Below are 27,165 nucleotides of genomic sequence, written 5' to 3' on the forward strand. Positions count from 1 at the left end.
CCACAGCTCCGTCCCTTCTCTCCCCTTCCTTTCTCCACCAGCCTTAGAGGTGGTTTCTCCTTGCAAATGATCCAGAGAAATTCTAAGTGCCGCAGCTTACCTACCCAGCAAGCTGCTGCGTCTCAGGGAGGATCACAGGGAGGTGGCGGCCAGCTGCTGTGCGTCACATTGCATCTTTTCTTGCCTCATTTCCCTTTTCAACTCATTCTCACCACCCCTGGGCCTTATCCTCAAGGCCCTGGTTTTGCTTCTCCTAAATGTCAGCACTTTAGCCTTGGGCTTTGCTTTGTAGAGGACTAAGAGTTAAGAAACTGTCTCTGTCCTTTACTAGTTATGACTTTGAAGCAGGTTACTTGACCTCTTGTGCCTCAGTTTTCTCCTCTTTAAAGTGGGAATGAATGATAATAGCTCTTATAGAGAGTTCCTGTGAAGAGAAGACTAAATGAGTTACTAATATGTCAATTTACTGCTCATAACTGTGAGCTTTTATAATTCTTCTTTCTTCAAGGATACTGTATTAGTTTGCTCAGGGCTGCCATAACAAAATACTACAGACTGGGTGGCTTAACCAACAGGAATTTGTTTTATCATAATTCTGGAGACTAGAAGTCCACAGTCAAGGTGTCGGCAGGGTTGGCTTCCTCTGAGGCCTCTCTCCTTGGCTTGCAGCTGGCTGTCTTCTTGCCATGCCTTCACATTGTCTTTTCTCACTGTGTGCTCATCCCAGGTGCCTCCTTTTCTCTTCAAATTTCCTCTTCCTGTAAGGACACCAGTCAGATTGGATTAGAGCCCACTCTGATGGCCTCCTTTTAACTTAATCACCTGTTTCAAGGGCCCATCTTCAAATATAGTCACTTTCTAAAGTACTGGGGCTTCAGCATATGAGTTTTGGAGGAACACCATGTAGCCCAGCATAGACACTCTTAAGTGCTACCTCTATGTAGGGTGACCAACTCAACTCAGTTTGCCTTAGATTTTCCTGGTTTTAGTACAGAAATTCTGGCATCCCAAGGAGTCCTTCAGTCCTGGGCAAGCCAGGAAGATTGGTCACCCTAGTTCTTTCTGAAGCCTTACCCAAGTCTTTTGCAATATGTAAGGACTAGAGGAACCCACTATGTATCTAGAACTCCATCTTTCCCAGTGGACTTTGAGAGCCGTTACCTTGCTTAATCCTCACTTCAGCCTTGCGAGGTAGGTGGGGGAGGAAACAATATTCCAGTTACATAAAGGAAGAAATAGGCTCAGAAAAATTCATATTGGCTCCCTTGGCCCTGTTTATCTTTCTCTGGGTTCTTTCATTACTAGGTGCTTCCCAGACGAAGAAAACCAGGCAATCATAGTAGATGTATCAATACACCATTTCCCAAGGGTCTAGACAAGAGGTAAGTAACCAGGATGTATCAGTGAGTGAGTCCTGAAATTTCTCTAGTGCTAATTGAATTAAAGGAATTAAACAGACAATCATACCTATACTACTTTGGTAGCCGTGATAGGTGGGCCACAGTCTGGGCCTTAGAGCAAATGACTCTGGCTGGAAAACTGGAGGGTGGGAGGGGAGCAGGGAGAGATACAGGCTGTGTTTGAGGATCTGCTCTGAAAGGCAGGGAGGGAAACCATTGATTAGTGAGCTTTGTTTGATCTGCTCAAGGATCAAAGGGACATATACCATGTGGGAAGATAAAAGTTGATCTGGAAACACTGTGTCCCAGCCTGCTGGGATCCAGTCTGCCTTAGGCCCATGGGTCAGACTGGAGGACTGTTATAGGAATCATGGGCAAGACTGCAAGCTCACTTCTTCCTCCACCTGACCTCTGACCCCTCCCCTACCCATTCCCTTTAAGAAGAGCTTTCTCTTGCCCCTTGGGCACTCTCCAGGGTAAGGGGTACTCAAGGTTAAAAGGAGGCCCAGAGATCAAGCATTATTTCTGGCCTTTGAAGAACATGGAGAAGTCACCAAATGATATGTGATGAATGCTATGATTAAGGATCTTGGAAGACTGAAGGTATACCACTGAGAAATCCCTAAACCTACCCTGTGGGGACAGAGGAAGGCAGCCCAGCTTATGCCTCAAGGAATAAATTGATAGAGGAGATGGTTTCTGATTTTCTTTTGGGAGGAGGGAGAGGAGGAGCACATGCACAAACCTAAAGAGGTGATTAACAACATGATACAGTAAGGAACAGCCAATATTAACTGAATATCTAATCTGTGCCAGGCAGGACCTCCATCATATCATGAAATCGCAATGGCATTCACTGTGGTGGCCCTGGGATTCTTCCATTTCATAATGGAATGAGCAAAATGAGGCTAACAAAGGTTGGGTAACTTGCCTGAGGTCACACAGTTGACATATGGCAGAGCTGGGATGTGAACAGAGATTTACCTACTTGAAAGCCTGATTTCTCACCAGTAAAGGTGTGGTTATATCCACGTTTTCAAAAGTTCCCTCTGGCTGCTGGGGGTAGACTGGAGGAGCTAGAAGTAGTGTTTGAGGAACCAGTTAGGACTGTATTGCAATAGTTTCAGGTAGCTGGTATAATCTCCTAACCCACAAGATCAGGTGTACAAGAAGGAAGCGGATTTTCTATAAACTTCAAGCCAAGACCAGTGTTGGTGGATATTTAATCTTAGTTCCAGTATTTCTCCATCTATTCCTTCTCCCCATGGTAGCATCTAAGTTCTACATGAGGAAGGGATTATATAGCATCAAGCCATGGAATGAGGATGGATGAGAGTTGGAGTTGGGGGCTGGCGAGGGCTATCATCTGTTCATACTGTGACATCCAGGGTCCTCCTGGTCAATTTTTCACTAAGATCATTATGTGGCCTTTTCATTTTCTAGGCAGGGAGGTCTAGACTCTACCTTTTTGAGGACTCTCCAGCTATGATTTGTGGGAAATACAATAGGTCTGAATTAGACCCTAAGCCTAGATGTCTGAAGCAACTACACCTAACCTTCCTGTTCTGTTCCTTGGCAGCTAACAGGAGACTTCTGGAGGTTGCCATCTTTCCAGGCTGAAGATGGAAAGTGGAGCACAGGCTCTCTTTGTTTTCAGATTCTTGAAATAAAGGGGAGAACTATCCCCTGCTTCCCCATGGGCTCAGCCTAGTCAGGCAGGGGACAGAGACCCTTCTCAGAGGTCCACACAGGTGTTCACTTGATTAATTTTCTCTCTATCTGCCAATTTTATCAGCTCTTTAAATTTTATGCTTTATATAAGTATTCTTTCTAGTCTATTGTTCAGGCTAGGATTTTGGCTATTGCATCAATAATTAATTTGCTTGTTTCTCTTTGTATTTCTGTTATAGCTGCGTTTCTCTGAGGCAATGGATGCTTATGCTTTATGTTCTAGTTTTAATGCAAGAAAGACCATGGATGTGTAGAAATAATAACGGGAACAAAAGCACTGGGGTTAATATTTCAAATTATTATTCTGTTATACATACAGGATATCTGAAGATCTGGATCATGACAGTGGCAGTAGAAGAGGCAATGAGGGAGTAGATTAGAGAGAGCTTTGAGGATCAGAATCCAAATGTTTTGGCGACTGGTAAAATCTGGATGAAAAGGAAGAGAGATGTTTTCTGTGTCTCATTCAGGTACTGTTTATCTTCTCATGAGTTTTATCACCTTGCCTAGAATCAGCCACCATCTGCCAGGGTAGGCTGTGCTGGGTCATGTCGCATAGAGCTGAATCAAGAGTACCAAATTACTGTGGACTTACCTGATATCTGGCCTCCTTTTGTTATTTACTTAGGCCCCTGATGTTTTCTGAAATGAATAGATATGAAAGCCTGCTGGGGAATTGCATGGAAATCAAGATGACTTAACCCAGAGTCCATTTCAAGGTTAGGATGCTAGAGGACCCCAACAGTGGAGTAGAGAGGTGAAACAGATCAGCTCACATCCAAGCCCTTGCATGATCAGTACTGCAGTAGGACTGCTGCTCAGTTGGGACTGATGAAAGCCTGGAAGAGGAAAAGACAGCTCTAAGCGTAGCAAGGAAGCTGCTATGGAAGACTCAAATGTTAAAAATGTGGACATAGTAAAGCGATCGGTTCTGCTTAGAGGAATCTAGATTCCCACATTTGAATTTCCACTGGAGTCTCAGAAAAACAAGTGCCAGGGGGACTTGCCACAGAGGCCAAGGCCGTAAATATCAGGCATATCACAGTCAGCAAGATGAGGAGAAGACTGAGATGCATGGTAATAACTCCAATCCATTCATGGGAGCCATGCTTATCTTAAATCATTGACAGTGAGATGAGGATCACGTCAGCCTTCACATCTTTGCTGATGATCCCTGGCTGCAAGTGCAACACATAGAACTGGATTCAGTAACTACAGATTCCATCAACCAGGACTAGTAAAGTGAAAGGCAGAAATTGGGAGGAGGGGCTTCTTTCTTGCTTATAAAACTTTATGTGGTTGTGTTGAGTATGTGCATGTAAGTATAAAATCTCATAAAGCTGCCTTCTTAGGAACAAGCCAACATGCCACAATGGAGGAGATCTTTGGAGCATTGGCCTACATGGGCAGAGAGCTCAAGGGACTCTGCTTTGTACAAGACATGATTTGTACCACCACCACTATTCCTGTTTCAGAGCACTGTTGAATTGTTCCAAGCCTGAATTTCTATGTCAGTTCCTCGTCTATAGTACTTGACTAACCAATGCTAGTTTCTGAAACCTGCTTTGGTTCTAGAATTTATAGAGGGCTTTTTCTTCCCATTTTCTTCCTTGTTTTTACTGTCATTGATATATTATCTTTTACAGTGGAAACATTCACAGGCTGATTGAAGAGAAGATCTGAAATTAATAGGCAGCAAGCATACAAGCCATTGTTTTATAAAGATAATGTCTGAAAGGCGTATTGTCTATTGTTCAAAGTAGCCCGGAGATGTTGGTTAAATCTTCCATCATGGAGTCCTCATGGGATCTGGAAATCCTGTTTGTATTACTGGTTTATCTTCCTTCAGGCCCAATAAGTTGGCTTTCCACATCTGTGGGTTCCACAATCAACCCTGGATCGAAAACATTTGAAAAAATAATAATATAACAATGAAAAATAATACATATAAGAAAATAATACAGCAACTATTTCCATAGCATTTATATTATATTAGGTATTATAAATAATCTAGAGATGATTTCAAGTATATGAGAGAATGTGTGGGAGTTATATGCAGATACTATACCATTTTATATAAAGAAATTGAGCATGAACAAATTTCAGTATCCCCACAGAGGTCCTGGAACCAATTTCTCATGTATGCCATCACACAAAGACTAATTAGAAACTTTTTCCTGGATATGGCACCCCTGGCTTTTTAGAAGTGCCTTTGAGGTTGGTATAGCATATTATTAATTTTTAACAAAAACCTCTTGAGGTAGATAGAGGGTATGGTAGTATCATTTTCATTTAAAATAGAACACTGAGGTCCAAAGAGGACTAGTGTTGCTTGCTGCAGGTCACATCAATGGTCTCATCCATTTGTTCATTCATTCATCTAAATTTTATTGCTTGCCTAGCCTAGCGTGGTCCAGGCTCTGGGCTTGGTATTCACTGTACTGAAAGAAACAAGATCCAGTACTAAGCCTAGTTGCTCACAGTCTAGTGAAGGAGACAGACACACAAAAGAACATTATAAACCAATTAATTTACTCAACAAATATTTATTGAGATCTTACTTGATGTCTGGTACTGGGGACATAGCAACAAGCAGGTCAAAGTCCGTGCTCTCACGTTTGGAAGACACATAATAAATGAGTATGTAATATGTTAGGTGGTGATAAGTACTATGAAGAGATGTCAGAAAGGAAAGGGGACGGAGTGCAGCACATATGGAACTGTGGCAATTGGATAGGCTAGATAGCCTCTCAGATAAGGTGGCATTTGGAAGAAAATTGAATGTGGTGAAGGAATAAGTCCTAGGAGTCCAGGGAGGAGGAACATCAAGTACAAAGATCCTGAGGCAGGAGCAGGCCTTGTGTGTTGAAAGAACAGCAGGAAAGGCAGCAGGGCTGGAGGGGAACGAATGAGGGAGGATGAAGGAGCAGATGAAGGCATACAGAGAGAAAAGGGCCAGGTCATGGAGATGAAGGTCCAGCAGGCACGGTAAGGACTTTGGATATTTTCTAAAAAGATTGGAAGCCACGAAAAGATTTTGAGCAAAGAATTGACGTGACTAAATGATGTTCTGACAGGGTTACCCTGTAACTGTGCTGTGAATAGACTGTGAAAGTTAAGAGCAGAAGTAGAGCAGCCAGTTTGGAGATTATTGCAAATGGGCCAGGGGAGAGGTCATGGTGCCTGATACCAGAGCAGTAGCCAAGGAGGCAATGAGAGATGAGATTAGGGATATTTCTTTAATACATTTGCTGACATTTTAGGTATTGGCTGTGAGAAAAGGAGAGGAATACACAAAAATGTGGGCACAATGAGGAAAGATGCTGCCATTGGACAGGTTTGCTGGGAGACAGTTTCTAAGTCTTTTAAGATTTGAGTGCAGGAGGTTTGTTGGGGTGCATTCTTAGAAACAACACCTTTGAAGGAGTGAATGTAGCCCAGAGAGAGAGAAGTTGTGCTGGGATGCAGTTACAACAGAGGCTGCAGCTGACCACACAGGAAGCTTGGGAACTGGAACAACCCTTTCTAATTGTCCCATTTGAGCAAAAGGGCCAGACCTTTGTAGCCCTACATTAACCAGCCATTATTAGTGGGACACTGCCCCAGGGATGAGGCATAACCATGGGTGAAGTGGCTTCTTTTTGCTGAGCAAGCCCTGGAGAGAGATTCTCCTGTGACTCAATAGCACCCAATACTACTGGCAGCCCAGGGGGTGAGAGCCTGGGTCCTACAGGGTGACTGGGTGGCACACCACACACACTGTCCACTGCAAATGCCCACTCCAGTCTAGGCAGGGAAGGGTCAGGGAGGACCTCCTGGAGGAGATGATACCTATGGTGGTTTCAAAGCACCCCATGCTACTTTTCTCAGTTATGTGATTTTATCATGAGCAAGAAGGTGCTTGAACACTACCCTAACTCAAACACCCTAATTAGGCTCATTTGTTAAATCTTCAATGAAACTGAACTCTGATGTTAATTGCCATTTAAACTAAAGCATTTCCAGCTCCTCAAATTATAACAAATTCCTCTGATTTATAGCTAGGCCATTATATTTTTTAAAAAAAATTATTGATTCAGAACATATATTCATTCAGAGCATACAACTGACACAAAATTGATATTCCAATTGGTTCAAATTTCTGGCAACCAAATATTCCTCAATAAACAGAATTCTAGCATGCTGATATTTTTAATAGCTCTTATTGGCAGGAAATCCCTTCGAAGAGCTAACATAAATCCTTTTTGGTACAATTTAGGACATTTCATCTAGATTTTTCTGCAGAGGAGTGGGAGAATGACTGGCAGCCAGATCTATGTGATAGGCTATTCCTGCACTTAAAGCCTGTTTATGAGGAAGATTCTCATCATTTTGAGAGGAAAATGTTAGCATTAGACACTGGAAACTGGCAGAATATATTATAAAATGTATGCCCAGCGACTAAGCAAGCATGTATATGTGTGTGGTTATGTATTTGCATCTGTAAGTATGTATAGTGCTGTGTGTATATATCCATACATGTATGTAGGCAAGTATATAAGTATTAGGAGAATGTGTACATGAGTAATTTTGTTTGTGTTTGTGTGAGAATCTTTATGTGTAGGGATATGTTTATAATGTCTGCGCAAGTGGTTCAGGTGTGTGAATATATTTAGGTTTGTGCATGTGTGTGCATGAGAATGAACACATGTGGGCATGTCAACAGTTCTTCCCAGCTACATGAAGTTATCAGATATCATGGTTCCATGGCAAGAATATAAATGCCGAGGTCAGGTTTCTTGCCTGCATCAACATTCCTCTAGTGATCTTGCTCCAGACATTTTCCTTAGAGGCCTCTGTTTCCTCCCTCTCTTCCCACCAGGGGTGCAGGCCCAGAGGGGCCGCAGACAGCTTCCTGGCCTTTGGAGTTGTGCTCTGATGTCTGCCCCAGGAGCCTTGGCTGTGGCAGTCTTGTCATGTTGGACTCTGCTGTCACTGCCAAAGTGACAATTGATAATCAGAACTGGAGCTGCCCAGAAACCCAACTTCTGTGCGGGGCCCTTTGATCTGCCCAGGCTTGTAATGGAGCAGAGCCTGGCACAGGTGCCTTTGATGGGGCCAGGCCAATGAGGGGGCTGTAGGCTGGTCCTACCCAGTCCCTGCAGCCTTTGATGCCCACCTGCCCTGCAAAGATCAGGCTACAGAAACAGGCTAGTTGGGGTAGGAGACAGCCGCACTACAACTCTGCTCCTCAGCTTCAGTGGAAAATCACCATCTGGGTGTTTGGCCTGGTGATGCTTGGATCTCGGGGCTGCAGAAGCCAATTCTTAGAAATATTGTTCTTGCAACCACCCATCTATCGATTCAGCTAGTATTTATGGAAAACTTACAGAGTCAGCAGAGCAAAGTTATTATATGCACAGCCTTTCGAGTCAGAATGCTTGGATTAAATTTGGCCACTTATTAGTTGTTCCAACTTGGGCAAGTTAAATAACTTGCATGTGCCCCTCTGTGTCTCCATTTTCTCATCTGTTATGAGGTTGTTATGAAGACCAAATTAGATAGTGCAAATAAGGCGCCTGATACCTATTAAGCCTTCACAAATGTTATCTATTATTATTGCAGGGGGGCTGCATGGTTGAGTGGAGAAGTCTTATCAGCTCTGGAGCCCTGTGACTTGGGTTCAAATCCCAGCTCCAGATCCTGGCCCCATCATTTTCCAGTTAACTTATCTCATGGGGGTATTATGAGGAGTAAATGAGCAAATATATATAAAGTGCTTAGAAGAGTGTTTGGCACTGAATAAGTGCTTCCTATAAGTTAGTTTTTAATAATGATAATGATTTGATACAAGACCAGCCTGGGCCAGAGGCTATGAAGTTCTTTGACTGTCTCCGGAATAATCTTCAATTTATTTATTAATTTATTTTTCTGAAAGATCAGATCTACTCCTATAACTTTGACTGCTACTCTCTGACTCTCAAATCCCAGATTCAATCATGTCACTTTTCTGCTTAAATTCCTCTAGCGGATTCCAATTTCCAGAGACGATTCCAAACCACTTAACATAGCATTCGAGACTCTCTGCCATCTGTCCTCTGCTGATCTCCTCAGCATTGTAACTCATAACCCTTCCTGTTCCTACCTCCCACATCCACTGCCAAGCATACTGAGAATGCAGGCTCCATGCACCTTGATGTGCTTGTGCCCCTTACCTAGAATGCCCTTTCCTCCACTGTCTGCCTGTGAACTCTTTCTGTTCCTTCAAGACTCAGATCTCAGGTCCTTCCTATATGAAGCCTTTTTTAAAAAAAACTATTCCCTACACAGTAGAGTTAGGCATTACTTTTTTCATGCTTCTGTCTTAGACCCAGGACATGCCTTGGCTCCTGTGACATGTTAGGACATTTGCTGGTCCACTCTCCTTATAGATTGTGAGGTCCTAGAGTGGAACCCTGAACCATCCCACTCTAAATCATCAGTATTAAGCACAGTGCCTGCCACCTAGTAAACACTCCATAATCATCTGCTGAGCACATTAACCCAATCTATCTCTCCCACTTCTCAGGTCCACCAACCTCCTGGACAGACTTTTTTAGTAATGCTAAAATGGTGCTAGTCCCCTCCCTAATCCTGAAATTAGGGTCAGGCCTCACTTCCACTTCCCATTCCTAACCCCTCCCCACCACAACACCCTGTGATGAACAAAGGGCTCTAAAGCTCTGGCTGATGCTAGTCTTTCCTAGCCCTCACCTTACCCAGCCAGCATCATGGTTGAATTCTGGGCATGGATGTGCCAGACTTCATGGATCACATTAACAGCTTCACCACTATGAGGCTAAGACCCAGGGTGTGTGGGGGGAGTTACTTAGTCTTTTTGAATCTCTGTTTCCTTACCTATAAAGTAGAGATATTATAAGTACCAATCTCATAAGGTTGATGTGAGGATTACATTGTATAATGCATATAAAGATCCTTGTTTGGTATATAACAACTGTTGAATAAATGCTAGCTATGTCTATTAGTTGTCTGACAGCTACCATGCACTTTCTCCTAGAACCAACAAAAAACCAGCCAGTTCATACATCAAGATACTTCTCCCCACTTCTTGTTAAGTGGACCATAGAGTATCCTGAAGGCTACATCACTTCCAGCACCTCACTAGACCATGTCTCAAAGAAGAACAATGCCTCAAATCCACTTTCTGGCATACAAGAGTTCCCAGCACAGTCCGCACCTCCAGCTGTATCTTCAGTGACCTTCATTCCCACACCTGACACCTCATCTCAACTGGGCTTTTCCCAATGATCCTACACAGCCCTGCCCTTTCTTATCCCTGGGCTCTCCTCATCTCACTTTGCCTTCCTCAAATTCCACCTCTTCTATGAAGGCTGTTTTTTTCTAATGAGAGGGAAACATTCTTTCCTTGGTCTCTTCCCACTTCACCTTTCCATGTGTATCTCATTCCTACTTCTTATTCTGGCCATCCACACTTACTGAATGAAAGCTTCCTTAGGGAAAAGGTTTCAGCTTAGTCATTGCTATGCCCCTGACATAAGCCCCAGCACATAGGTTTTGACATATGACATTTTCCTTTTCATTATATACCCAGCAAGGAGAATTTGTGAGCTGCCCACTTTCCCCAAATTTCTCTGGTTTGAGAAAGATAAAGCAGTATGGGATAGGAACAGCCACCTAGCTAATAGTGGTACCTAGAAGTCTGGTCTCTCTCCAACCAGCACCTGAGAGGACTGAGTTATAAGGAGATAATCCCAGTAAGCAGAGATTGGGGAGAAAAAGTCAATATAACGGTATATTATTGAGGTTGCCGTTTTGGGCCTCAAGGACTATATTCTGCTGCAGGCTTCTGAGTGGTGTCTAGACCACATCCCAGGATGATTCATCTGAGGGACAGGAGGCTGAATGATTTACCTCTCAGTTCCCATACGCCCTCAGTTTAGATTTGTTCACTAAAGGTCAATATTTCCTCTGCACTTCTAGGCTCTGCATATGTAAAGACCAAGTAAGTGGCTTCTCACGGAGGTCTTAGGTCCTAGTGAATGTGAATAGATGTGTAACCCATGGTTCAGGTAGGGCTTGGCCGGTGTGAGGTGAGTCTGAGCTTGCGTAGAAGCATCTACTGAAGCTGTAGCTAGTCAGAGGTGGGCTCAGAGGAGGGGATATAGAGCCCTATCTTAGGTCAAGATTCCTGGAAACAGACTCTAGGTGAAAGTGCATTGGTTTATTGGGCAGTGTTGTGAAGAACATGTCAGAGGATAAGGAAAGCAGAGTTGGACACAGGCAGAAACTGAAAGGTAATACACTTGCAACAGGGGCTCTGCCAATTCCAGAAGGATCCCTGGAGCTGAAATGGTCCTTCAGAGACGTTCCAAGTAGAGACAGCTTGCCTCCACGTTGGTACCCTCACACCAACCAGTCATTGAATGTGTCTTGCCCTAGGGAGGGGGCATAAACTAGATTTTCCCTTCTACAAATAGCAATTCCAAGGAAAGAGGCTCAGCAGAAGCCATCAGCATGTGGCACTGTCAGCAGCTGGAGAAAATAAGAACTTTAGTCATAAAGCAGGAGCCCAGTTGGTGCCTATAGAATCCACTACAGACACCAAAGACATCTCCAGACTCAATACAAGTGGCTTGGTTGAATAAACTTATTGGGTTATTTTTAGTAACTGTTATCATCTCTCTCTTCTTCCACCCATTCAAGATTTCCCTCACCCTTGGTAAACACTTCAGGTTGTTTGCCCTGAGCAATCTAGACTGAGTGATTTTAGAGATCTAGACTTTCACCTTAGAGGAATCTGATCTTAGTAGTCTTGCTCTGGTTAGGCCTTGAATGCTGCCATTGTTGATTCACCATTTCCACTGGTTGTAGAAGAACCAAAAGACACTCCCTATGAACTTTCTGAGTTTTGGCCACATTCCTCTTTGTCCTCACTTTATAGCAGCAACCTAGGTGCCTCCAACAGTTCCCATTCCTTTTCCTGCTGCTCTACCTGAGGAGGAACTCAAAGTGACCTGGTGAAAATCATAGCTTCAACTTTAGTGGAATACTTACTGTGTCCCCTGGTGAAAATGCTTTTTCCCAGGAAACAGAACTATTAATCCAGGAGAAATTAAGGTTGTGGGGATGGGAAACAAAAATTCTGCAGGTGAGTCATGAGAGTGAGAGGTCAATTCTACTTTCACATTTTGTTCCTGGACTACTGGATCCAACAGTGGGCTCAGTCATGGCCCTAAAAGATATCAAGTTTTCATCTCTGGAATCAGAAAATGTAATCTTCTATAGAAAAAGTGTCTCTATAGATGTGATTAAGTTAATGATTTTGAGATGGGGAGATTGCCCTGGATTATCTGGGTGGGTTCTAAATGTAATCACAAGCATCTTTAGAGAGGCAGCAAGAGAGGAGATGCAGACAGAAGAGAAGGCAATGAGAAGCTTGTGGCAAACGTTGAAAAGATGTGGCCACAAACCAAGGAATGCTGGCAGGAACCAGGAAGCTGAGAGAGGCAGGAAACAGATTTGCTTCCAGAGCTTCTGGAAGAGGCATGGCCCTGCCGACACATAGACTTTAACTCCGTGATACAGATTTCAGACTTCTGGCCTTCAGAATTGTGAGAGAATAAATTTCTAAGTCACCAGGTTTATGACAAGTTCTTACAGCAGCTTCGGGAACTAATACAGAAACACAGCACAATATATTGCTATTTGTTTTATGCTTATACCACATACTGGAAAACAACAACCTAGACCCTCAGCGTTTTGCTCCAAACTGGTGCCTAGCTGAGTGTTTAATGGGCTGTTCCATTATTCCAGTAGACCTGTATTCACTGATTCATCACCAATATTTATGAGAAAATACATCTTTATACACATTTTGGCAGCAACATTTCTGAGCCCACCAGATCTGAGGCTATGAGGACTGGTATGAATTTATGTAAGATGCATCTTCCCCGAGATTCAGAATGACCTTGGTAGGCTACAGGTAAACAAAGGGCAAATGGGACCTTGGGCCAGAATCTGTCTTCTACTTGCTTCACTTTCTCTGCAGAATGCTCAGATCAAGTAGGTTTCTGATTTTTTTAGCTATAGAAACATGCCTGGTGATAGCTGTTTCAGTTTTAGAAGTTTATACTTTGCATATGTTCTATTTTAAACTCAGATACCATGCTGAATTAAGAAGTAAAGCATCTGAACCTCAGCAAGACCCTTTGTTTTCACTTTTCTTTCTTCCCTGCTCCCCCTCCCCCATGTGGGAGGATCTTTATAGCTTAAATCTTCCTCTGCAAAGTAAAATGAGTCCATTTATTCTACCAGTCGACAGAGCCTGGGCCTGCCCTCCTCCGTAGCACAGAGCACATGTCCTCCTTGGCAAGGAGAGAAAGAAAGGATATTGAATACTTTTATTCCCCGTCTGTTTGATAAAAAAGCATGTTTGTTTTTGTTCATAGATTTAAAGCCCAAAATGGGCCAGTACTGTAAATAAAACATGCAATCTCATTTGAAAAATTTATTACAAGGAATTTTGTTTATGATTTCATGTTCTCCAGTAATAATTAATTGGAGGTCTTCTGTGGTCCCTGCAGACCAACAATCATTCAGACTGTACAGAAAGGCTATCCAACACAGCCTCTCTCCTGTCTCTAATCCATGACCAAAGGAACCATCTCTGGTTTTGCTACCACTTTAGCTTACATCGAGGAAGCTGAATTCATAATATTACTTGCCTGTTACATTTTGGGGGGCATATTCACTGTCTCTGTATGATGCTGATGTTAGAACACACTCTTGGGAATCCCTCAGGTCAGGAAACTCTACCTTTAAACCATACTGAGAGTTTGGATCATGGCCCACCTGACTTCTCAAGTGCCAAGAATGGAAGGTTGTTGAAACTGTTTGATCTAACAAAGGAAACATTCTTATACACACATCCATACCCACACAAATACAGTTGCTCCTCAAACAGTGAAGGAGTTGGGAGGGAGTGCTGGCCTCCACACAGTCAAAGATCTGTGTATGACTTTTGATTCCCCCAAACCTTAATACTAATGGTCTACTGTTGACTGGAGTCCTTATCGATAGCATAAAGTCAATTAAGATGTATTTTGTACGTTAAACTGTGTTCTTACAATAAGATAAGCTAGAGAAAAAGAAATGTCATTAAGAAGATCATATGAAAGAGAAAATCTATTTACTCTTAATTAACTGGAAGTAGGTAATCATAAAGGTCTTAATCCTTGTCACTTTGATGTTAAGTAGGCTGAGGAGGAGGAGGAAGAGAAGGAATTGGTCTCACTGTCTTGGGGTGGCAGAGGTGGAAGAAAATCCACATATAAGAGGACCTGGGCAGTTCAAACCCATGTTGTTCAGGGGTGAACTATAATGATAAAAATAGTCACAGTCATACGAATGATAATTAACTACTGTTTATTGAGTATTTTTGATGTGTCAGACACTGTGCTAAGAGCATTTCATACGAATTATCTCAGTCCTTGCAACAGCTGTTTTAGTCAGTACAGGCTGGGTTATGTTGTGTTAACAAACAATTTCAACATATCAGTGGTTTGCAATGACAAGACTCATTTCTCTCTTTTGTTCCCTGTTCATGGTGAGTTGGTGGGTTTTCTGTTCCAGAGTTCTCACTCTGGGACTCAGGCAGCCACTATCTGAAACATGGATGGCCTTAGTGGCAGAGGAAAGGAAAGCTCTAAAGGACCTCACATCAGCAGGTGACACAGATCACTTCTGCTCACAACTTATTGGCCAGAACTAATCACATAATCCTTCCTGCCCACAAAGTAGTCACCACCTCCTTAACATAGTAGGTATAATCCTAATAGTAGGTATAATCCTACTATATTAAGGAGGGGATGGGGTGGCAATTGGAACTATTTAGTGAACAGAATGTTTAACCACACAACAACCTTATAAGGAGGTACTTTTAAAAACATTGCTGATAGATTTACAGATTAGGAAACTGAGGAACAGAGAGGATATGTAACTTGTCCTAGACCATGCATCTAGTAAGTGATGGAGCCAAGACTGAGACTCAGGCAATTTGATATCTTCCTGCCACATGCACTCACATAGTGCATTCATATATACACACATTTAAACACATGCACTCACACACACACTCATATCCCACAGTGCTATGTACGCGGGCAGATGCTATTGGGTCAATGCATCCTGTATGCTCATTCAGGAGTGAAAATAGAGTGATGAGTGTGAGCCAAAGTCCCTAGAGATAATCGAAGGTCAAACAGGGAAACTATGTTTAGCCACTCAATCCAAAAGGCAGAATCAAGGCCAAGAAGGAAAAAAAAACAAAACAAAAAACAAACAACAAAAAAAACTAAACGCCAAGGGTCAAGAACAGGACAAACTGAAAGGGGAATATGGTTGGCAGCAAAGAGGAGCTAGTCAATGCTGGACAGTGACCACAAGGAAGCCTTTGTGTTGCTGTAGTGTGGGTGGGCTTGGCTGAAATGTCCAAGGAGGAAGCAGCGCATGACACATTCTCACAAGGCTGTCTCTGCCAATCCGCATTTTCACTGGGGTGTGCATCCTTCCCAACATGCGGGAGGTGGAAAAAAAACTCAAAGATGGAGTTGGAATCTTCTTTGGGAATTGGACATGGCAGTGTTGTTGCTGAAAGAGGTTCTTTTTGGCCCTGGTCCTTCATGTGAATCTGGCCTGACCCCTTTTCATAATGGATTTAGAGGCAGAAGCATCGCTATGCCATGATTTCCTTTCTTTCTGACTCTAATTCCTTGATCTCTTATTATTGATGCTAGTCCAAGAAGTTTTTCGAGCTGTGTCTGGCGGGGCTTTTCCTGTCTAAGAATGATTGAAAGAATTTAATGAAGGGACTATTTACAAAGGAGTGGGCAGGGTTGAGGCAACTCACAAGAGATGATGAACACCCTGAGGCTGGCAGCTGTTGGATGCTGCCACTACCCCTAAGTCTGAAGAGATAAGAGACAGGTGCACTTACCAGTCCCGGGCTGAGCTGTGGCCGCAGGAGAGCACTTGCTGATAGAGGTGAGGGCATCAGTAAAGAAACATGGCAAGAAGGGAGCTGGAGGAATAAGTACTCAGACTTCTTCCTTTCCACCGCTGATCTACTGATGAAGCCTCCCATTTGCTAAATTCAATCAGAAGCCAAAGGACAAAGTAATCTGAATAATGCATCTATAAAGCATATCTCTTCAGAATGTAGAACAGGGTAGAAAAGGATGGAAAGGGGCAAATCTACCCAGGATATATGCTGTTCTTGGTTTCCAGTCTTGATGCTTCTGAGGAACCTTCTCCCATCAACTCACACTATTACCAAAATCTCCTGGGATTACCCACTTCTGTAACAGTAGCTGTGGCTGTTACTCTAGGGACTGTTGCTTACTCATCCATTCAGTCATTTGTTCAAAAAATTTTTGAGCACCAGTTGTGAGTCAGCCCTATTTTAGATTCTTGGGATCCAATGGTGAATAGAACCAAGTGCCTGCTCTCATGTTGCTTACATTCTAGTAAGAAAAACCAACAACAAACACATTTACAAAGAGCAATATTAGAGAATGCCAGCTAGGAAAATGAGACAGGACAAGAAGGCAAAGAATAATGGAAGCTGCTATGTTAGATGGCATTATCAGGAAAGTCCTCTCTGAGGAGGTGGCATGCTGAGTCACCACATACATGCACATAGGATTGCAGTAGCATGTGGTCCATACACTGTCTCTGTAATTTGGAAATTTCAATACCTTTGGGAACAAGGTATTACATTTTTTTAAAATGAAAGGACAAAGGTTAATTAACAATTCAAGGCTTGGCGTGGTGGCTCACACCTCTAATCCCAGCCCTTTGGGAGGCCGAAACAGGCAGATCATGAAGTCGGGAGTTTGAGACCATCCTGACCAGTATGGTGAAACCCCATCTGTACTAAAAATACAAAAATGAGCCAGTCATGGTGGTGCATGCCTGTAGTCCCAGCTATTCAGGAGGCTGAGGCAGGAGAATTGCTTGACCCCAGGAGGCAATTGTGGCAGTGAGCTGAGATCATGCCACTGCACTCCTGGACAACAGAACAAGACTCTGTCAAAAAACAAACAAACAGAAAATAAAACCAAAAACCTCAAAAGAATCAAAAACAACTCAAAGGGTATTTTTCACAAGTTGAGAGAATGAGGCATCCTTTAAGAAATTAGAGTTCAAAGGAAGAAGTCATTACCTTAGATAGATCAGGGAAGGCTTCCTGGAGGAGACAGTGCTTTGCAGTTCCTTGATGGATAAGGTCATTGACTAGACAGAAAGGAGTAGTGATAGAGTTTGGATGTTTGCCCCCTCCAAATCTGAGGTTGAAATGTGATCCCCAGTGTTAAGGTGAGACCTAGTGGAATGTGTTTTGGTCATAGGGACAGATCCCTCATAAATGGCCTATTGCCTTGCTGGTAGAAATGAGACTGTTCTCACTCTCTTAGTTACCTTGAGATTGTTTAAAAGGTCCTGGCCTCTCTTTTGCCTCCTTTCTCACTGACATATCTGTTTCCTTTGCCTTTGGCCATGAATAAAAGCTTCCTGAGGCTTCCTTAGAAGCCTCAGATGCTGGTGCCGTGCTTGTATAGCCTGCAGAACTCTAAGCCAAATAAACCTCTTTTATTTATAAATTACCCAGCCTCAGGTATTTCTCTGTAGAAATGCAAAACAGGCTAACAAAAATAGGGAGGACATTGGTGTAGGAGGAGCTTGGCAGAGGGAAGAAGTTTGGGGGTCAGGGGAAGCCAGTGTGAGCAAAGTTGCAGGGATGACAGGGAGTTAGTGATAATAGGGAAGCATGTGGGAGAAAGTTAATGAATTTTGCAGGTTGCAGGCAAAGATTCTACAGATGCTTTGAATTACTCTCCAGCCAGCTGACAGCAAAATATTCTAGGATAGCAACTGATTAGGTAGCAGGGCCAGGACAACGTTGAAATTTTCTTGCTGCCTGTAACTAGCTGTATAGCTTTATGAAAGTTTCAATAAACTTCCTTGAACTTCAGTTTATTGATCACTAAAGTTAGAAGAAATACCTAATTGAGATGATATTTCCATGATTAGATGTGGAATACTTGGCACAGTACTTGATACATACTAGACACAAATGAATATTCTTCTGCTGCTTGGCCTAAGCAATGAAAAAAAAAAGCTGCTTATCTGAACAAAAAAGAGCAATTAATTTTCAGGTAGGAAGCTGACTTTCATGGCAGTCATAAACACATGCAGTCTGGATTCAGAACTGGGCTTCTCCATTTTCCAGAGTGAACTGGGATAAAATGTTAAGTAACCACTTTGGGTTTCTGTCTTTTTTAATTCATAAAATATAATGTTTGTTGTAATTATTATGGCTTATTGTGAGGAGTCAATAAAACACTGAAGAGATAAGCAAGGTCCCTGATACAGAGTAAATGTAGTTGGACTGTATTCATTGGATTAACTGTCACTTTTCACTCAGAATCATCTCAGCAGTGCTCTGATTTCCATCTGCACTGGGAGAGAGCTTCCAAGCTGAGGCTGGGAATAGGATGTCAGATGTCTAGCTGTCATTTCTAAGATGTAAAAGAGAAATGTGTAGGTGTATTAGTCTGTTCTCACACTGCTATAAAGAAGTGTCTGAGACTGGGTAATTTATAAAGGAAAGAGGTTTAATTGACTCACAGTTCTGCTGGGTTGGGGAGGTCTCAGGAAACTTACAATCATGGTGGAAAGGCAAGTAAACATGTCCTTCTTCATATGGTGGCAGGAGAGAGAAATGAGTGCCCAGCAAAGGGGGAAGACCCTTGTGAAACCATCAGATCTTGTGATAACTAACTCACTGTCAAAAGAACAGAATGAGGGAAACCACCCTATCATTCAATTGTCTCCACCTGGTCCCTCCCACAACATGTGGGTGTTATGGGAACTACAATTCAAGATGAGATTTGGGTAGGGACACAGCCAAACTATATCAGCAGGAGAGAAGTGTGTGTGTGCTCAAGAGTGTTTAAGCATAGCTCCATCCAGTGACTGAGCATTCCCACTCCTGCCTCAGCTCTTACCCAGCCAACAAATCGCAGAGTTGGAAGCATCCTTGGGAAAACACTTATTCGTATTACACAAACAGGATTCAGCAGAATTCCAATGCGTTGAGTTTGGGTACATAGAAGGATACAAGGTAAACACACCAATGTGCATTGGGGTGTGTGTGTATCTGTGTGTGCATGTGTGTGTGTGTGTGTGTGTGTGTGTTCACTTTAAAACACTACATGCTCCTTCACACCAGGGTGCTTTTGCAGCTTGACATGAGACTGACAGATCAAGAAAAGGGCAGTCTTGTTTAGCTCAGAAATAGTGTATTTGCTGGACACAGCCCTACCCAGTAGCAACATTGCTTGGGTGAAGATCAATCACATTCCACTTTCAGAGTGTTTAAACTTTAATTATTCAGGGAAGTTGCAAAAGCAAGAATAGTCCGAGCATTTCACATTAGTTTTGAAGCACAGTCAGAAATAGATTTATCTCTAAGTACATATATATTTATATCAAGATCTATGCCTTATCAGCATTTTTAAAATTGAAAAAGTATTTTATCTTTTATTGAGGTATAATTTATGAAATAAATTATAAATTATTTACAATAAAATATACAGGTCTTAAGTATTTTGTTTGACACATTTTGGCAATTGTGTACTCATTAGTAACCACTACCCAAAGCAAAATATAGAACATTATATCATCTCAGAAAGTTTCTTCATGGTTCTTTCCAGGCAATTCTTGCCTGCCCTAGAGACAACCGCTGCTCAGACTTCTATCACTATAGATTAGTTTTGTTTATTCTCAGATATCCTATCAGTGAAATAATGCAATATGTATTTTTTACATTTGGCTTCTTTCACACAACATATTTCTGAGAGTCATTTATGTTAAGCATATCAGTAGACAGTGTAAAACAATTTTCCAGTGTGGTACCATGTTATACTCCTACCAACAAAGTATGAGAACTCCAGATGCTCCACACCCTCAACAAGGCTTGGCAAAGTCAGTCTTTTAAATTTTATTCATTCTAATGAGTATGTAGCAAAATCACATTATGGTTTGCCTTGTGTCACTTCTATTTGTTGAATATCATTTTGTATGTTTATTTGCCATCCATATTGATTTTTTGGGAAGGTATGTTTAAATATTTTGTCATATTTTTACTGGTTTATTTATTTTTTATTATTGGCATTGTAGGAGTTATTTATACACCCTGGATATCTGTCCTTTGTTAGATATACGTATGAGAAATATTTTCTCCTAGTCTATGGCTTGCCTTTTCATTTTCTCTGTAGTGTTTTTTTAAAGAACAGACATATTTAATATTGATGAGGTATATTTTCCTTCTGAAGTTTATACACTTTGTGTCTTATCTAAGAAATGTTGTTATCCTCAAAGTTTTGAATATTTTTCTTCTAAAATGTTTATAATTATCACTTTAAAGTTTAGTTCACTGATTAATTTAGAGTTATCCTTAGTGTATGGGCTGAAGTGGGAGTTGAGTTTCATTTTTTTTCCATATTGATATCTAGTTGCTCCAGTATCATTTTAAAACAAATAGACAAAAAGACACTTTTCTTTCCCCCATTGAATTTATTTGGTAGTTTCATTGCAAATTGATTGATAATATAAATATGGGTCTATTTCTGAACTATGTATTTTGTTTCATTGGCCTATTTGCTGAAATAAATTATTATTTTGCCAAGTCATATTGTCTTAACTACTGAAGGGTTACTGTAAGTCTAAAAGGCAGTTACCCTAATTCCTCCAACTTTGTTTTTCCTTTTAAAAGCTTTTTTGGCTATTTTAGAGCCTTTGAATTTCCACATGAATGCTAGAGTCTCCTTGTTAATTCCCTTAAAAAGGCTGCTTATACTTCAGATGAGATTATATTGAATCAAAAGATCAATATGAAGACTTTAAGCACCTTAACAATATTGCATCTTTCAATCTATGAACATGGTATATATCTCTATTTATTTAGATTTTTATAATTTTATTGCCAAATATCTGTCAAAAATTATTTGTAGTTTTTAGTGTAGAGGTCTTATATGCATTTTGTTGAATTTATTACTGTAAGTTTGATGTCTTGTCATGATAATATAAACCCTAAAAATTATATTCCATTTTGTTTATTTCTTATACATAGAAATAAAATTGATTTTTGTATATTAACTTTGTATCTTGCAATTCTGCTAAGTTAGATTATTAGTTCCAGTAGTTTTGTTTTAGATTTCATTACGTTTTCTATGTATACAATTATTGCATATGCAAATAAAAACAAGTTTACTTTTTTATTTTTAAACTTTACATTTTTTATTTTACTTCTTGACTTATTACATCAGTTAGACTTCCAGGATAATTTTAATTGAAGTAGTGAGAGAAGACACATAACATTGCCCTAATTCTGATATTAGAGCAAAAGTGGGCAATGCTTCACCATTAAGATGCTGTCTATAAATTTTTTCATGAATGTATGTTGAATTGTGTCAAATGCTTTTTCTGTGTCTATTGAGACAACATATGATTTTTCTTCTTTAGTCTGTTATATTAATTTATTTTTGAAATTTAGCCCTACTTTGAATTCCTAGGATAAATCCCACTTGGTCATAGTATAGTGTTCCTTTCACATATTGCTGGATTGGATTATGAAAAATTTTTGTGTTTATGTTTACGAGAAACATCATTTTAAAAATTTTCTTATAATATCTTTGTTTGGTTTGGATATCTATGTAATTCTGGCCTCATAAAAAAAGCTGATAATGTTCACTTCTCTGAAAGAATTTTCAAAAAATTGTTTTTATCCATTCCTTAAATATTTTATAGAATTTACCAGTAAAGCCATCTGGAGTTGATGTTTACTTGTGAAAAGCTTTTTTTGTTTGTTTGCTTGTTTTGCTTTGTTTTTTTGGTTTTTTCTTTTGTTTCGTGAAAGCAATTGCTTTAACAGATATAGGGCAATTTAGATTTTTCTGTTTCATCTTGTGTCTATTTCTGTGTGTGTCATTTTGAATTTACTAGCATAAAGTTTTTCAGAACCTTCCTTTATTTTCCTTTAATATCTCCAGGATTTGTAGGACTATCTCCCCTCTCATTGATGAAATTGGTAGTTTGTGATTTGTTTTCTCCTTTTCTTTAGTAGCCTTGTTAAGGAATGATCAATTACATAAAATAACCAGAGTTGGACTGTTGATTTTCTACTGTTTGAACACTATCTATTTTGTCAATTTATTATATTATTTTTATCATTTCTTCTATTTATTTTGGGTTTAGTTTGCTCTTATTTAACTAGATACTTGAGGAGGAAGCTTAGATAATTATTTTTTCATCTTTATTTCTAGTAGAGATTTTACTTTTTTTCCTTCAAAATTTAACATATAGTAGAATTGACCTGTTTTTGGTGTACAGTTCAATGAGTTATGATACATGCACAGATTTGTATAACCACCACAAAATCAGATGCTAAACAGTCCCATCAACCCCCTCCAATTCCCTCATGCTACCCTTTTGTAGTCACCCTCCTATGACTCCCAACTCCTGACAAACACTGATCTGTACTCTATCACCATACTTTTGTGTTTTTGAGACTATTGTGCAAATGAAATCATGCAGTCTACAACCTACTAAGGCTGGATTCTTTTACTTAACATAATAATTTTAAGATTTACCTCAGTTTTATTATGTATCAGTAGTTCATTTATTTATATTGCTGAGTGATGTACTACAATTTGCTTATCCAGTCACCTATTAAAGGACATTTGGATTGTTTCTGGATTTGGTGATTATAACTAGAGGTGCTATAAACATGAACATACAGATTTTTGTGTGAATATAATTTTATGCATGGTAAATACCTAGGAGTGGGACTCCTGGGTCATAAGGAAAGTGCATGTTTAAATTTATAAGAAACTGCCAAACCTTGCCAGAGTGGCTATGCCATTTTGGATTCCCACCAACAATATATGACAATTCCAGTTGCACTGTATCTTTACAAACACTTTGCATTGACAGGATTTTTTATTTTAGCTATTATATTAGGTTTACCAGGTCTGTTGGGTAACTTATGATTTTAATTTGTCATTTTCCTGATAATTAATGATATTGAATGTTTTTCATGTTGTCATCTGTAATCCTCTTTGAGAAGTGTCTGTGAAGGTTTTCTGTCCATTTTTGAATTATGTTTTTTGTTTTCTTTATCATTTGCTTTTCATCCTTTGCTTTCTTTATATTTTGATTTTTCGTATTTTGTTTTCTTTTCTGTTGAGTTTGAATATTCTTTACAAAGTCTACATACAATGCCTTTGTCAGATATGTGATTTGCAAATATTTTATTCCTAGTCTGTAGTTTTCTAGTATCTTTAACAGAGAAAAAGTATTTAAGTTGGTGAAATTCAATTTAACAGTCTTTACTTTATATAAAGAATGTTTGGGGTCATATCTAAAAACTCATCAGCAAAACCAAAAGTACACGGATTTTCCCAGACATTTTCTTCTGAAATTGTATGGTTTTATTTTTTACATTTAGATCTGTGATCCAATTTTAGGTAATTTTTCTTTAAAATATGAGATTTAAATGAAAGTTTATTTATTTGCAAATGGACTTCAAATTGTTTCAATGCAATTTGTTGAAAAAAACTTATCATTTTTCCATTGTATCTTTTGCAACTTTGTCAAAAATAAATTACCCATTGTACCTTTTGCAACTTGTCAAAAAAAAAGAGGGACTATTTCTAGACTCTCTTTCAACTTAATTATCTTTGTGTTAGTTTTGTCACCTATACTACATTATCTTGATTACTGTAGCTTCCTAGCAAATCTTAAAAAGAGATACTGTGATTTCTCTAACTTCTTCAAAATTGTTCTGGCAGTTCTAGGTCTTTTGCATTCCTGTATGTGTTTCAGACTTAGCTTGCTTATAGTTAAAAAAAGATCCTGTTGGAATTTTGATTGGAATTGCATTAAATCTGTTTATCCATTTTGAGACAATTGACGTCTTACTGTGTTGAGTTCTCCCAATCCATGACCTTGGTGTTTCTTCTTACTTATTTATGTTTTCTTCTATTTCTGTCATCAGTGTTTAGTAATTTTAAACACACAGATATTATATACATTGTTAGATTTATACCTAATTTTTCTATTTTTTGAGCTATTGCAAAAGTTATTATCCTTATCACTTTGATTATAATTATTCTTTACTCATTGCCAGTATATAAAAATTTGATTGATTTTTGTTTGCCTTGTGTATTGTGGATGGTTAAACTTGTTTATTAGTTCTACAAATCATTCTATTACAAGGACACATGCACATGTATATTCATTGCAGCACTGTTTACAATAGCAAAGACTTGGTACCAACCCAAATGCCCATCGATGATAGACTGGACAGGGAAAATGTGGCACATATACACCATGGAATACTATGCAGCCATAAAAAACGATGAGTTCCTGTCCTTTGTAGGGACATGGATGAACCTGGAAACCATCATTCTCAGCAAATTGACACAGGAACAGAGAATCATGCACCGCATGTTCTCACTCATAGGCGGGTGTTGAACAATGAGAACACATGGATACAGGGAGGGGAGCATCACACACTGAGGTCTGTCAGGGGGGACTAGGGGAGGGACAGTGGGGGGTAGGGAGTTGGGGAGGGATAACACGGGGAGAAATCCAGATATAGGTGATGGGGATGGAGGCAGCAAACCACATTGCCATGTATGTACCTATGCAACAATCCTGCATGTTCTTTACATGTACCCCAGAACCTAAAATGCAATTTAAAAAAATATACATATATATATATATAAAAAACACAAAAAAAATCTTTCTTTTTTTACTTTCTTTCTTCCTTTTTAGGGGGATATGCTTATGCATTTTCAACGTAGATGATAATGTCACCTGTGAATAAGAATAGCTTGATTTCTTCCTTTCCAAACTATATGCCTTTTATTTATTTTTATTGCTTTATTTCACTGATTAAGTCTTCCAACATGATATTGAATAGGAGTGGTGACAGTATACACCCTTCCTCTGTTCTTGATCTTTGAGGAAAAGCGTTTAGTCTTTCACCATCAAGCATGATAGTAGCTCTAGGTTCTTTGTCCATTATATTGTTGAAGGAGTTTCCTTTCATTCCTAGATAGAGATTTTATCATAACTGGATGTTTAATGTTGTCAAATGTATAGATCATATAGGTTTTTTTCCTTAGAATATTAATATGGTGAATTATGTTATCTGAGTTTTGAATATTGGACCAGTCCTGAATTCCCAGGATAAGCCCTCATTGGTCACGTTTAATAATTTATTTGAATTCAATTTGCTAATTTTATGTTGAAAACTTTTGCATTTTTGTTCATGAGGGAGTTTTGAGTTTTGAGTTTTTATTTATTTTTTTCTTTTCTTGTAATGTCTTTGGTTTTGGTGTCAGGATACTGTGAGCTTCATAAAATGAGTTGTAAGTTCACCCTCCTGTTTTTGAGGAAAAAAGCATGTAGAATTGGTACTATTTAAAAAAATATATTTGCTAAGTTTGTCATTGAAATCATATATGCCTGAAGATTTCTTTTTTCAAAGATTTTAATATAAATTCATGTTTTAATAGTTATAGGACTCTTTAAGTGATCTATTTTAGCTTGGGTGAGCTTTGATAGTTTATGGTTTTCAAGAAATTGGTTCATTTAATCTAAGTTGTCAAATTTATATGGGTAGAGTAGTTGTTTTTACTGTAACATCCTTTTTTTTTTTTTTTTCCTCAGAAACGGGCTTTCACCATGTTGGCCAGGCTGGGCTCGAACTCCTGACCTCATGATCAGCCCACCTCAGCCTCCCAAAGTGCTGGGATTACAAGTGTGAGCCACTGCACCCGACCCTGAGTAATTGTTTTTAGAATACACCTATTAGCCTTTCAATGTCCGTGGGGGTCTTATGACATCCTCTCTTTTATTTCTAATGTTGATAACTTGTAGTCTTTTATGGGTTTTTGTCAATATTTGTAGAGATGTAGTCATTTTATTTCTCTTTCCAAAGAATAAGGTTTTGATTTCAAATCCTCTGTTGTTTTCCTGGTGTCAATTTTATTTATTTATGTTCTTATTTTTTATTTTGTTCTTCTACTTGTTTTTTTTTTTTTTTCTTTTTTGCTCTTTTACTAGCTTCTTAATGTGGAAGCTTATATGATTAAGATCTTTCTTCTTTGCTAGCATAAGCATCCAATGCTCTAGATAACCTTCTAGCAATGCATTACCTGCATCTCAGAAATTTTGATTTGTTGTATTTTCATTTTCAACTGGCTCAAAATAATTTCTATTTTTTTCTTGAGACTTCCTTTTTGACCCATGGATATTTTTAGAAGTGTATTATTCAATTCCCAAGTGTTTAGAGGCTCTGTCATTATATTTCCATTATTAATTTCAGGTTTAATTCCATTTTTGTCAGAAAATACACTTTTTGCATGATTTTAATGCTTTTAAACTTGTGAAAACTTGCTTTATAACCCAGGATATGGTCTATCTTGGTAAGTGATTCTTGTGCCCTTGGAAAGAATGTGTCTTCTGCTGTTAGGTGGCATATTCTCTAAATGTCAATTAGATCCAGCTAGTCAATAGTGTTATTTAGTACTTACATACCCTTGCTGATTTTCTGTCTACTTGCTCTATCAATTATTGAGAGAAAACATATACAAATTTTAGAGATATCAAGATATCACTATCACAATTGATATCTCTAATTGTGAATTTGTGTATATTTTCAGTTTGGTTCATTGTTGCTTCATATATTTTAAAGCTCTGTTGTCAGGTGTGTACACCTTGGGGATTATTATAACTTCTCAGTGAAATGACTCTTTTATCATAGCATAATATCTTTCTCTATCTCTTAAAATTTTCTTTGCTTTGAAATCTGTTTTATCTGATACTGTTTTAGCCACTTTAGTTTCCTTTTGACAAGTATTTATGTGGTATATCTTTTCCTATCTTTTTTAACCTTTCTATATTA

General features: G+C 39.5%; 1 long non-coding RNA gene across 1 annotated transcript in view; it reads right to left on the bottom strand.

Annotated features, from left to right (window-relative positions):
- Window positions 1–560: 560 nt before the first annotated feature.
- Window positions 561–27,165, bottom strand: part of LOC105720000 (uncharacterized) — a 141,913-nt gene continuing 115,308 nt past the window's right edge. Inside the window, exons 5-6 of the long non-coding RNA XR_010338411.1 lie at window positions 1,468–1,593; window positions 561–758 (exon numbers count right to left, since the gene is read on the bottom strand). This is a non-coding gene — a long non-coding RNA (uncharacterized LOC105720000). The remainder of the gene's footprint in view (window positions 759–1,467; window positions 1,594–27,165) is intronic.

This window comes from Aotus nancymaae, unplaced genomic scaffold, assembly GCF_030222135.1.
Source record: "Aotus nancymaae isolate 86718 unplaced genomic scaffold, 86718_ANA_hifiasm-v0.15.2.pri h1tg000059l, whole genome shotgun sequence".
Classification (NCBI taxonomy): Eukaryota; Metazoa; Chordata; class Mammalia; order Primates; family Aotidae; genus Aotus; species Aotus nancymaae.